This window comes from Macaca nemestrina, chromosome 6 (assembly GCF_043159975.1).
Source record: "Macaca nemestrina isolate mMacNem1 chromosome 6, mMacNem.hap1, whole genome shotgun sequence".
NCBI lineage: Eukaryota > Metazoa > Chordata > Mammalia > Primates > Cercopithecidae > Macaca > Macaca nemestrina.
In genome coordinates this window covers 70,153,623-70,167,540 of record NC_092130.1, presented here as the reverse complement: position 1 = coordinate 70,167,540, position 13,918 = coordinate 70,153,623, and the positions used below count along the sequence as shown (strand labels likewise).

The window sequence follows — 13,918 nt, the reverse complement described above, 5'->3', positions numbered from 1 at the left end:
TAACTGCCTCAGGGAAGGCCATCACTGCTGCCTCAGGCAGCGCAGGGTTTATCTCCTCAGACAAAGGTGGAAAGGCTGATGGCAGCATGGGTAAGGGAGGGAATGTTGCCACTACTGGGGATGGGGAAGCTGTTTCTTCTGGCGAAAAAGGTTCATAAGAGTTTACAAGCTCAGTGTCCCCAGCTTCATCAGGGTCCTTGAATACATCCCCATTTCAAGTTGCAGGGTCCCATTCTTTTCCAATCAACGCCCTAACTTTAAGGGTAGACACCTGGTGAGGCTGTGCATGCACCTTTCATTGCGGATCAGCCAGTCTCATGATAAGAGCTTGTGTCTGAATTTCCAGAATTTTTGCTCTTTCTCTACAGGAGATAAGATGCTAACTCAGGGCAATCTTGGCAGATTTGAGGCTCAGTATCTGCTTCTGAAGCCAGGAGATAGAATTCCTGAGTTTATCATTTTCTTTCATCACTTTGTCCATCGAACTTAGGAGCAGCCAACCAGCTTCGTTATATTCCTTGGTTCTCCACATATGGTCAAAGGCATCATGTATAGAGTCACTAAACTCCTTGCCTCTCATGAGAGGTGAATCAGGGGTGTCAAATGCATTTATTTTGTATAACTCTCTAAACAGTTCATGCCAAAGACCATCAATGTTCTCCATACTGTTAGAATTAGAGTCCTTAGCATTTTCAGGTCTAGTCATATTAAGCAGCCAACTCCAGAAACCCCAAAACCAACAAAAGAACTTCATCCTTAATATTCTGTTCCTCTAGAACCATTCCTGGTACCAAAATCTGTATTAGTCAGGGTTTACTAGAGGAACATAATTAATAGAATATGTATATATATAAAGGAGAGTTTATTAAGTATTAATTCACATGATCACAAAGTCCCACAGTAGTCTATCTTCATGCTGAGGAGCAAGAAGACCCAGTCTGAGTTTCAAAATTGAAGAACCTGGAGTCTGATATTCGAGGGCACGAAGCATCTAGCACAGGGGGAAGATGTAAGCTGGGAAGCTAGACCAGTCTCTCTTTTCACATTTTTCTGCCTGCTTATATTCCTGCCATGCTGGCAGCTGATTAGATTGTATCCACCTAGATTGAGGGTGGATCTGCCTTTCCCAGCCCACTGACTCAAATGTTAATCTCCTTTGGCAATACCCTCACAGACACACCCAGGATCAATACTTTGTATCTATCAATTCAATCAAGTTGACACTCAGTATTAACCATCACAACTGCCATGTTTATTGTGGCATTTTTCTTAATGACCAAAATGTGGAATCACCCTAAGTGCATATCAACAGATGAATGGATAAAGAAAATGTGATATACATATACATAATGGAATATTATTCAGCCATGAAAAATAGTGAAATCCTGTTATCTGCAGCAACACTGATGGAACATGAGTTATTATGTTAAATGAAACAAACCAAGTAGCCCATCAGCCAATATCACTGATGAACATAGAGGCAAAAAATCCTCAACAAAATACTAGCAAATCAAATTCAACAATGCAATACAATGATTATTCACCATGATAAAGCAGGATTCATCCTAGGGATGCAAGGATGGTTCAACATATGCAAATAGATAAAACTGATACATGACACTAACAGAACCAAGAATAAAAACATGAATACTTCAATAGATGCCAAAAATGCATTGGATAAAATTCAACATCCCTTTATGATTAAAAACCCTCATCAAACAGGGAATAGAAGAAAGGTACTTCAAAATAATAGACTATATATGACAAACCCACAGATAACATTGTACTGAATGGGGAAAATTGAAGACATTTCCTCTAAAATCTGGAACAAAACAGGGATGCCCACTTTCAATGCTTTTATTCAATATAATCAGAAGTTCTTGTCAGAACAAGTAGGCAAGAGAAAGAAATAGTGGGTTTTCAAACTGAAAGAAAGAAGTCCCAAGTAGTTTAGATAGCATGTTGCCCAAACTACTTATTTATAAATGAAGAAATCAAGATTTAGAGAGATTGTTTGACTTGGTTCCATCTTCAGGCTTTATCACAGGCAGAATCAAAATTAGAAACCAAAGCTCCCAATTTTCAGCTCAGTTCTCTTATTACTACCCTGCTTTTCAAGGGAGCCCTCTCTTGTTATCTTCATGACATGGTATTTTTACATAAACATGTGCTACTGTATTTTTAGATAGGAGCATATAACACTGTGGGTGTAAGATTGAGAAAGTAGAGGAAGGAATGAGATAGCAAGGAATGCTTATTTTAAGGAAATTCCATGTCTGTGGAGACTGTTATAATGAGGCTTAATAGTAGTAATGAACACTTGAGTGTGTATATACATGTGTATAGATAAGTGTGTGTGTGTCTCTCTCTCTCTCTATATATATATGCTATATCTACTTATAAAACTATCTCTTCCTCTGCTCTCCCATCCCAGTAACTGCTTTGACACCAGCAGTGCGATGGAGGTATGATTTACCTACCTATTTAAGACACAATCAAATCTAGTTCCAAAGTTGTTCTCTAGCATGACATTTACACTGTAACTTGAATATAGTTTGACGGTTTTCCTAGATAAATTAATCCTGAGGAGTGAGATGAAGGGAGGGCTAAACAGCAACCTGTCTTGCACTGATGAGAAGTGTCCATAGAAAGGCTCCCTTGGGAAGTCTACAAGCCAGAACTTTCTTCTTGAAAGTTCTGCTGTCTCTACTTTCTAGATTCCTCCCAAACCTTTCCGCCACTGTGCTGCCCTTTTGCTATCCGTGATGCTAGAAAACTTTATTTTTTGAGTTCATGCAATCCATTTTGTATTTACTCTTTAAAATTTGGAATGCATCTTTTTAAAATTTTAAAATATTTAAATAACAAATAAAAAATGTGTATATTCAAAGTGTACAATATGATTTGATATATGTGCACATTGTATAATGATTACCATAACGAAATTAAATTACACATCCATCACCACCCACAGTCATCAGTGTGCAGTGTGTATGTTGAGGACACTTAATATATGCATTCCTATCAAATTTCAAGTAGATATTATATTAACTCTAGTCACCATGCTGCACATTAGATCTCCAGAACTCATAAATAAAACTTTGTACCCTCTTCCCAGCATCTCCCCATTTACCTTACACTCTAGTCCCTGGCAACCTCCATTCTACTTTCTTGTGTGCATTTGACAGTTTTAGATCCCACACATAAGTGAGATCATACAGCATTTGTTTTTCTGTGTCTGATGTATTTCACTAAGCATATTTCTTCCAGGTTCTTTTATGTTGTTCTAAATGGCAGACTTTTCTTTTCTTTAGCTGAATATCATTGTCTGTGTGTATATGAACTCACACACACACGCACACACACATATCAAGGCCCTTGATCAATACAGGTTTGAACAGCATGGGTACTTATATGTGGATTTTCTATCCAATATAGGTTTGAACAGCGTGGGTACAGTTATATGTGGATTTTCTTCTGCCTCTGCCATCTGTGAAACAGCAAGATCAACTCTTCTCTTCCTCGTCCTCCTCAGCCCACTCAGCTTGAAGACAGTGACATTGAAGACCTTTATGATGATCCACTTTCACTTGGTGAATCGTAAACGTATTTTCTCTTCCTTGTGGTTATTTTAATAATATTTTCTTTGCTCTAGCTTACTTTATTGTAAAAATCCAGTACATAATACATATAACACATAAAATATGTTTTAATTGTTTATGTTATCAGTAAGTCAACAGTAGGCTTTTAGTAATTAAGTTTTTCGCCAGTCAGAAGTTATACATGGATTTTTGACTGCACAGGAGGTTGGGTACCCCAACCCCTGTATTGTTCAGGAATCAACTCTACATATGCCATATTTTCTTTATCCACTCACCTTTCACTGAACAATAAGGTTGTTTCTGTATTTTAGCTATTGTGCATAATGCTGCAGTGAACATGGAGTGCAGAGATTTTATTTTTATTTTTAAACATTTAATTTAATTTTATTTTTAAGTGAGATGGAGTATTGCTCCATCACCCAGGTATGATCTTGGCTTACTGCAGCTTTGACCTTCTGGGCTCAAGCAATTCTCCCACCTCAGCCTTATGAGCAGCTGGGACTATCGGTGCATACCACAATACCCAGCTAATTTTTTTGTTTTGTTTGTTTTTTGTAAAGATGGTGTCTGGCTACGTTGCCTGGTTGGTCTCAAACTCCTGGCCTCAAATGATCTTTCTGCCTCAACCTCCCAAAGTGCTGGGATTACAGGAATGAGCCATCATGCCCAGCCCAGATTTTTTGCGTGTGTGTGTGTGTGTGTGTGTGTGTGTGTGTGATATTGATTTTGCTGTCTTTGGATATAAACCCAAATGTATGATTGCTGGATTGTATAATCGTTTCTTTACATTTTAATTTTTTGAGGAAACCTTAACATTGTTTTTCATAATGACTATACCAATTTACATTTTGGCCAAAAGTGGATAAAGGATTCCCCACATCCTTGCCAGCACTTGTCATCTCTTGTCTTTTTGGTAATAGATATCCTAATCAGTGTGAGGTGATAGCTTATTGTGGTTTTGATTTGCTCTTGCCTGATGATTAGTAATATTGAGCACCTTTTCACATATCTGTTGGACATTTGCATGCCTTTTTGAAAAAAAAAATATTTGCAGGTCCTTTGCTCATTTTCTAATCAGATTATTTGGTTTTTGCTGAGTTGCATGATATGTAAGTTATGTTTCTTATATATCTTGAATATTTACCCCTTATCAGATATATGGTTTACAAATATTTTCTCCCATTCCATATTTTCTTTTAATTTTGTTTGTTTCATTTGCTGCGAAGAAGCTTGGTAGTTTGATGTAGTCAAACTGCCCTATTCTCTACTGCTTCCTTCCTTCTGCTAACATTGGGCTTACTCTGTTCTTCTTTTTCTAATTCCTTAGAGTGTGAAGTTGTTTATTTGAGAATTTTTTTTCTTAATGTAGGCATTTATCATTATAAACTTCCATCTTAGAACTACTTCTTTTTGCATACTGTATGTTGTTGTATGTTGTATTTCTATTTTCATTTGCCTCAAGATACTTTTTGATTTCCCTTCATATTTATTCTCTGATCAATTGGTTTTTCAAGATGTGTTCAGTTTGCATGTATTTGTAAATTTTCCAAAATCCATCCTGTTATTAATTTCTAGTTTTATACCATTGTGGTCTGAAAAGCTACTTGAGATTATTTCAGTCATCTTAAATTTACTGAGTCTTGTTTGTGGCCTAGCATATGACTTATCCTGGAGACTGTTTTGTGTGCATTTGAGAAAAAAAAAAAAAGCACTGTATTTTGCTTCGTTGGAGGTAATTTCTATATATATCTGTTAGTTCCATTTGTTCTATAGTATTATTCAAATCTGTTGTTTCATTATTTATTTCTATCTGCATGATCTATCCATTGTTGAAAGTGGGGTATTGAATTTCCCTACTATTATTGTATTGCTGTCTATTTTTTCTTAATTTTGTTATTATTTGCTTTCTATATTTAGGTGTTCCAATATTGGACACATATCTTTTTAATCAACTAACCCCTTTATCAATATATAGTGACCTTTCTGGCTTTTGTGCTACATTTTGATTGAAAGTCTATTTTGTCTGATATAACTATAGCTATTTCTGCTCTTGCTTGATTAGTATTTTCATGTAATATCTTTTATCTGTCCTTCACTATCAGCCTATATATGTCCTTAAGGCTAAATTGCATCTCAGGTAGGCAGCATATGGTTGGATCTTGTTTTTCTTCATCCATGCAGCCACTCTGTGCCTTTTGATTGACAAATTTAATTCATTTGCACTTAAAGTAATTAATGATAGGCAAGAAGTTACTATTGCTATTTTGTTATTTATTTTCTAATTGATTTTTAGTTCATTTCTTATTCTCTTGGTGTCTTCCTTTGTGAATGTTTTTTGAAGTGGTAGGCATTGATTCATTTCTCTTTCTCTTTTTGGTAAACAGACTTTTGAAATGTTGGGAAAAACATTTTTAGAGAGTAATGTACATGGACATTTAATATAGTCTTACATATAAAGAAAAAATGAACAGTTAATACTCCAATATAGTAGAAATATGATACATCCAACTATGTGGAGTGTATGGGACACTCTACAACCATAAAAAATAGTCTTCAAATATGTAATTGATTGAAAAAAAGCTCATCAAAAATGGCATGTACTGATCCCTGTGCATGAGGAAGGGGTTGCGAAGATTATTTTCTATCTTTATAAAAAGAAGTTTTCACATGGGAGGAGGACATTACTAGGTCATTGGCCATTGTGCTAGAGGGTAGAGTTTTTGTTATGGAGAAAGAAAAAGACAATAATTCTGACATTTACAAAGAAGGCGTCCTTTAAATTTCTTTACTCTGCTCTTGGAATTCTTGTTTCTCTACATTTTGTCTTTTAAAAGTACATGAGTATAGAAGTTAGGAGATAGGAAACAACGAAGTCTATTAGTCTAATCCTAAACTAGAGGGACTGACATAGTCCCTTGACGCCTATCAAATATAGTGAAATTCACTGGAGGTGGGGTTATAAAGAGGCTTAAAGTTAAAGCCTAACAGTAATAACAAGAGCAGATGCTCAAGGTTTTGAGAATTTAATCTGCTGTCTCTCAACCTCATGCATGATATATTTTATATAAAAAATTAGTCTACCAAACAGCATGCATGATACAAATAAAATATATCAAAAATGCAATGGATATAATTCAAAGCATTTATAGTGGTAATCTCTGATTGGAGAAAATATAAATAGCTTCTATTTTTTCCTGCGTTTTCTATAAGGATTTATTTTTTTATCAGAACAATGACATATATGCAGACTAATACACACAAACATACATGCCCACATGATAATAAATAAGTGAAGGTGGAATCTACTTCAAATTATGTGGATATAAGTTTAGAGGTAAAATCAAAAGCCTTAGCTCAAATATGTTAACTGCTTATCCAACAAAAAATAGCATGCTTTGATTCTGCTTGAATATTAGTTTAGAACAGTATTCATCTTGTTGTATAATTTTATATAGAGTGTCCATTTCTTTAAAATTTCTATACAAAGCAAGACTCATTGTTTAGGGTCTGTCCAACATTACACCCTTGTTTAAAATGGTTACTTGGTTCCTGCTCAAGGATGAGATAAGCAACTCACTGAACAAAGATAAAGATCTATTTGCTTGGCTCAGCTCTCTCAGGGCCAGTGATATAGGAACTGGAAGCCAAAATGTCAGGAGAGCCAGGATTTCTCCTAGTTTCATACCTTGGTGAAGCCAAATGAGTGCTCTTCAGTCTGATTTGGAGGGGCACAGTCACAGGAAGCAGTAAACACATACAATGAGAGCAGATTAAGCTGGCTTACTGTGGGTGACAGATAATCATCTCTGTATCACTCCTTCAGGGCCCGGAGGCATTTGTAACCAGATCCTTAGTGTGTATGGCTTTCTATCTCTTTCTATCCAGTAATTCCTATCCTTTCTCTCTTTAGCGAGGGGTCTCAGTTGAGCTACTGTCATAATTCTGTACAAATTCTAACCCTTTAGTCTCCAGATGAAAAGCTGAAAATTGAGACAAAGAACAGAAGGAGGGGAATTGAACCTCTTCATGGCTTAACCCTGACAAATTGCAGTCTATTTCCAGAAATCTTCTAGTGCCACACAGTGTTCTAGGTGTTCAGCAACTATTCTTTTTGGTCCTCAGAAATTCTGGGGATTCCAAATCATCTCTAGATCCATGATGTTTCTGAGGTACCAGGGGAAGGCTGGAGTGCTACAGGCATTGCTCTAAACACTCATATCCCACTCCAACCTCACCAGGAACCTCTGAGGCATCACTAACCTGAAGATGTTCTTATTATCTCAGAACTGAGACTGATGTCATGTTAAAAATCAGCCCAGGAAGTACACTTTGTCATCCTATGAGATCTTTAATTTAATGATCATCCATGAATGATCATGGTGACTTGAATTCTGGAGATGTATATGTGGAAAGCACAATATGGCAGGCAGAATTCTGAGATGGGCCTGGACCCAAGATTCCTGACTTCTAGTACACATACCTTGTATAATGGTCTTCCGTTAAATATGGGTAGAAACTGTGAATATGATGGACTATCACTCCTATGATTACATTGCAAATCAGTTGACTTATCTGATTTGTACTGACCTAATACAGTTAGCCCTTAAAAGCTCATGGCCCCTTCCTAGAGAAAGATTTGAGTGTAAGAATATAGAGAACCAAAGCAGGGGGCAGAGGGGGATGGTATGTGGCAAGAAACAAGGAGTAGCCTCTAGTATCTTAGAGAGTCCCCTGTCCAACAACCAGCAAAACAACAAAGAATTCAATTCAAGAGTTCCAAGAAACTGTGCACGTTGCAACCAACCAGAATGAGCACAGAAGAGGTTCCCAGGCATTAAGAGGAAACTCCAGACCTAGTTTACTCCTTGATTCAAACTTGTGAGGTGCAGATAACATACTTTCAGACTCTTGACCCATGGAAACAGTGAGATAAATATGTATTGTTTTAAACTGCTACTTTTGTGACAGTTTGCTATAGAGTAATAGAAACCTAACACACACCTCATAATTCATTTAATTTATGACCCCAAAACTATACTAACAATGTCCACAAAAATGATTATGCAGCTTCTCCTTATATACTGCTATGGTATCAATATTTGTGTCCCTTCATCCTCAAATTCCTATATTGAAATCCTAATCCCCAAGGTGACAGTAAGGCTTTTGGGAGGTAATTAAGTCATGAAGGCAGAACCCTCATGAATGGGATTAGTGCCCTCCTAAAAGACCCCAGAGAGCTGCCCTTACCCTTCCACATGTGAGGGCACAGCTAGAAGACATCACTGATGAACCAGAAAGCAGGCCTTTACCAGACACCAAATCTGCTAGCACCTTGCTCTTGGATTTCCTAGCCTCCAAAACTGTAATGAATAAATTTCTATTATTTATAAGCTACCCAGTTTCTGATATTTTTGTTATAGCAGCCTGAATATACTAAGAAAAATACCTTCAATGACAGGCAACTCATTCTCTTTCAAAGCAACTCATTCAATTGTTGAAATTTTTAATTATCAGGCATTATGTTTCCTTTCATTCTGAGTTGAAATCCGCTCTGTAATTTTTACTCATTGATCTTAGGTCTATATTATGGGTAATGTAAGACAAATTCCCAGTCTTCCTCTCATATGTTAGTTTTTCAACGATCTAAAGACAGCTATCACAATCAACCCAAATCTAATGTACTTTGTTTAAAAATCCAAGCTCCTGACTGATGCTTCCTCATTTGATGCTTTTTATAGATATTTCACCAGCTTGTGGGTTTGAATTTGTCAGACACTTTTAAAACATGGACCCACAACACTGCCCAAGGTATGGTCTTATAAGTACAGACCCTGTGCTTTTGTCACCTCTCTTTTCTGAGAGTGTAGCAACTAACGATTGTTAGTATTTGTCTTAGTGTAGCTGCCCTGGAAAACAGACCTCAACACAGAGTTCCACTTGCAAATAATTCAGTTTGGAGTACTCCCAGGGAGAACATCAGTGAGGTCCTGAGGAAAGCAGAGTGAGGCCAAGGAGGTGTTGAAGTGCAATGCAGGCACAACAGTCTCAACCTGTTACACAGGGAGCTCTGGAGCTCTGATGGCCTTCAAATTGTTCCAAATTGAAGCATGGGGATTGGACCTTTATAATGATTTATTATAACTAATAAATCATTGATGGAACTGCTCCCAGAGAGGAGATATAAACTTGCATGATGTTGACAGCTTTTGCTGAGGTCAATTTTTAACCTCTGAGCCCTTGACTGGCAATACCCGTGGCAGCAGGGGAAGGAGCACCTCAGGGGATCTCAGTGGCGCCCGATGGCAGTCTGTGAAGTCCATTTATTGTGCTCCTAAGATCCATTGCTTCATATAAAACTTCTCTTCCATTAGGGAAAAGCTTGTCCAGGGTTCTGGTTGGTTTTCCTTCCTGCAGAAATAAAAAGTTTAGTGGCATGAACCACAGCCTCTTGCCACTAAAGTTCATCTCAGAATTGCAATGCATTCTCTTTTCTTTCTCTTGTATTACTCAATTTAGATCCTCCCCACCCTCAGTTAGCCCCCCTGTTGGCCTAGGTGAATTATTTGATAAGGTGACTCAAACACTCATCACTGAAGGGTTGGAGTCCCTAATCCCCTTACTTCTTTCAGGCTTTGTTTGCTGCAATTTTCTATTTATTGTTTAAATTGTGCAGAGGAGTAGCAAGATATGCCCCAGTGAATCACCTGAATTCCCAGGTGTTATTTCTCACCTTCACTTGGAAAAAACAAACTTACCTTTTCCTTATAATTAGGGTAAATTATGCCAGAAAGGATGTCAATTCTTCCTTGCTTATTTGTCTCTTGGCACCAAGAACCTGAGGCAATAGAGTGGCAGACATAGCTTAAAATTTAACATGATTCTTTCTGCATCCACTGGTAAAAGCATTTCCTCTTAGGAACCAGTACCTCTATAGACATGAAGCCTAGAATTGTGAAAAGAAAAACCCCATATTATCCAAGTAGGTCACTGGGAATAAAAGTAAGCAGGGCCACTGCTTTTATCTCTTTGTTTCACATTTGAGGACATAGCGCTTTCCAGTGGTTGTTTATTTAGAGCATATACTCTGTTCTGGTGGGTGAGTAGCACAGAGCACCATAAGCAAGATGGAACCTCAGCTGTGCCTTCTAAAGGCCATTTGATTTCTCTGTCATGTTGCTAGTTTCCAAGGGCTGTTATATGTGATAGAATTAGTGGCTTCTATAGCCATATGCCCATTGCCACATACCTATTTCTATAAAGCAGTATCTTTAGGTAGATGCATGTTGTAAAACATCCTGCTTCCGTGAATTAAAACTCTGTAAATACTCTGATAAGCTAAACAGATAAGACTCTCTGGGAATACATACCAAGAACATATGTCAATTTTGCTCAAGATAAAATGCTGACCCTTTCAACAATTCCACCAGAATGAAAAAGCTTCAGTACAACAAACCTGCCAATATTAAGGGCTAATTAGGCTCTTCATGGAACAGTACCATATCAGGGACTCAGCACTGGTATTTTTTTCTGGCGGGTTGGACATTTGGCAGTGGCAGAAAGTAGAATGACTTTTGTGAGTGAGAGTCTTATGCATAGCCTCCACTCCTGCCACCACAGTGACTGCATGAATGTTAATCACAGATTGAAATTGATTGATTAAGCAGGTTAAAATCAACTGGCTAAGCCACCATGTCAAATTGGTTGGTGGGTATCTTTCATAGTAAGATAAATTCTGGTGGCCATTAATATGCAATCTGAAGATCTTCACCATTCTGCATGTTTCTGTTACTGTATTCACATGATTCTTTGGAGATTTCCTTGTCACAATCTTTTAATCTTCTGTTCCTACATCCAGCCCCCAGATTAAAAAACTAAGCTACTCTTCACTTTCAGTGCATTTTAATATATTATTATATCAGGCTACTTCTCTACCTATAGAATGTAAATGACCAAGTTCACTGCTTGAAGTTTTGTCTGTTGAAATTTCCTCTTACTATTGTCTTTCAACACCATACCTGAGTAGGACTATCGTGTAGCTGCAATTCATTTATGACTTATATCAACGTATTCAACCATCTCATCCATGAACAAGTCTTACATGGCTTTTCCCCCTCCATTTGGTTCCTTTGGCAGAGGATTGAGTGAATTGTAATCATTGGTATGCGGCATTGCATTGTCCTTACAGCAGACTGGTCCTCTTCTTTAGACAATGAATTCTGGGTCCAAAAAATGGGCTGACTTCAAGAATCTGAGCAAGGGATCATGATTTTTCATTGAGGTGACTGCCTTCACCTTTCTAATCTTCCACTTTTCTTTTCTTTTGAATATACAAATTAAATAACACTTGTTGAATACCATATATTTTGCTCCTAGCAAGTCCGTGTTCCATACCTTTCTATGGGTCAAGTTTTGCTGGTTCCCACTCTGAGTATGCCACTAATTTAGATAATTGTATCTAACTTGCTTCTACTGGATAAATATAATCTGATCTCTATTACTTAGAGGATTTTTTTTAAGTTCCCCTTGCTCTCAAGGAGTAACAGCTTTTGTTACAGTCAGCCCTGACCTAAAGAAGAAAGGCATGACTGAGCTTCTAAATGATTCCCATTCCTTATTGTTTTAATAAACAGGATGAATATACTTTGGGATCTATTTTTAAGTATAGACGAAAGGACTTGCTGATTAATTAGATGTGGGAAACAGGATAAAGAGAGACAAAATGGATGACTCCTAAATTTTAGGCTTGGGCATGTGGAAAGCTGCAAGAAGAGCAGGCTGGATAGAAGGAGATATTGGAGGAGCATAGAAACTTGTACATACAACATTTATTTTTTTACTTGAAGATAGAACTTTGCACATAACCTACTATATTTCATCATTTTATTTTTATTCTGCCTGGTTGGGCTTGCATATTAGGAAAGTAGTCATCTGCCTTTAATTAAAACTTATATACCAAAGCCTGAGTCAGAATCAAACCAATGTCTGGTGTGGTAAAACACGAGATAAAGGAGCAAGTTGTTTGCCTGGCACTCCTTCAGTTCTTCCCATTTCTTAATATTTCATAAGGCTTTGCTTCTTGGGCTGCTGGAAGCAACTGTTTCAGGGGGAGTCATTTTGAGAAGAAGGCAGAGGAACAAGGTGCCACCGTTGACATTGTAAATCAGGGATTTTCAAGGAAATTAGATAAGACACAACCATGAGGAGCACACTCAACTGGAAATGGCTCTAATATTATTCAGGGGCTACAAAATCTGACCTTCTTGGCTTTATTCATTAATGGGGCAGATGATTCTCCTTACTGCGCTGCTAAGCTTTCCTAAAAGAATTAACCATCACATTCATATACTAGCTTGTCAGCAAGCTTTCCTCATACTCTGACTGTGGGGGAGACTGAGCCAGATGCCTCATTAAGAGTCTGGCTTTAAGACAGAGCAGATTATGTTGGAAAACCAGAAATGGTTACACCATTTTACAAATGGAATAATGAGGGGGTGATGGGAAGTTTTTGTTGTTAAATTCATATTGAAAAATGTCAGCAAGCCTGGAAAAGAGGGGTGCTTGCCAATTTGGGGTCCAATTAAAGGGAAATCTGCCCTGTGACAGAAAGATATAGCAAAAAGATTGACTCTGGCAGCACCTGTAACCATTGGCATGCTGATAAAATTATTGCAGTCAAATTGAAAATAGATCCTACAGGTGGAGGTGGTTTGTAATGGTCCAGCTCTCCACCTCTGAAAGGTTCATTTGAGCCCATTTATAAAACATTACACAGGAAAGACCCTTTGCTGAAAGCCTTTGTAGCCTCCATCAACCTTCCCTCAGACAAATGTTGACAATTCCTTCAAGTTACCAGCTTCCATTCGAAATATACCAGTTAAAATATAGATATTTTTATTTATATTCATTTATTATTTTTGCATGCAAAGCTCTCTTTTAGGCGGCTGGAGATTTGGATGTCAGACTCTCTGACAACTGAGTCTTTTCACACTTGGCAGTTTCTTGCATTATATGATGATACTTTTAATTCAGAAAAATTTTACATGGAAATTATCCAAAGCAGTCAAATTCACATGTTTAAGTAGTCTGACATGGTTAGTATAAAAGAGCCATTCTCGGAGGACAAAGATCTAAATTAATTCATACATTGGGAAGAAAAAATACAGATAGCCGCTAAATATTAGGAGTTGGGCAGTTAAAATTGGAGGAAACCTTTTCTCATTTCATGCAGTGCTATTTACTTCACATGTATTTTACAAGTCCTGCATTAAATAATTATAGAGCAACTGAGAAGCATTTAGGTCAAGAAATATATTATT

General features: G+C 37.3%; 1 long non-coding RNA gene across 2 annotated transcripts in view; it reads left to right on the top strand.

Moving 5' to 3' along the window:
• LOC105471111 (uncharacterized) overlaps positions 1–13,918 on the top strand; it is a 326,529-nt gene that overhangs the window by 132,394 nt on the left and 180,217 nt on the right. For both annotated transcript variants that reach the window (XR_011624804.1, XR_003015765.2), the window contains exon 2: positions 3,439–3,593. This is a non-coding gene — a long non-coding RNA (uncharacterized lncRNA). The remainder of the gene's footprint in view (positions 1–3,438; positions 3,594–13,918) is intronic.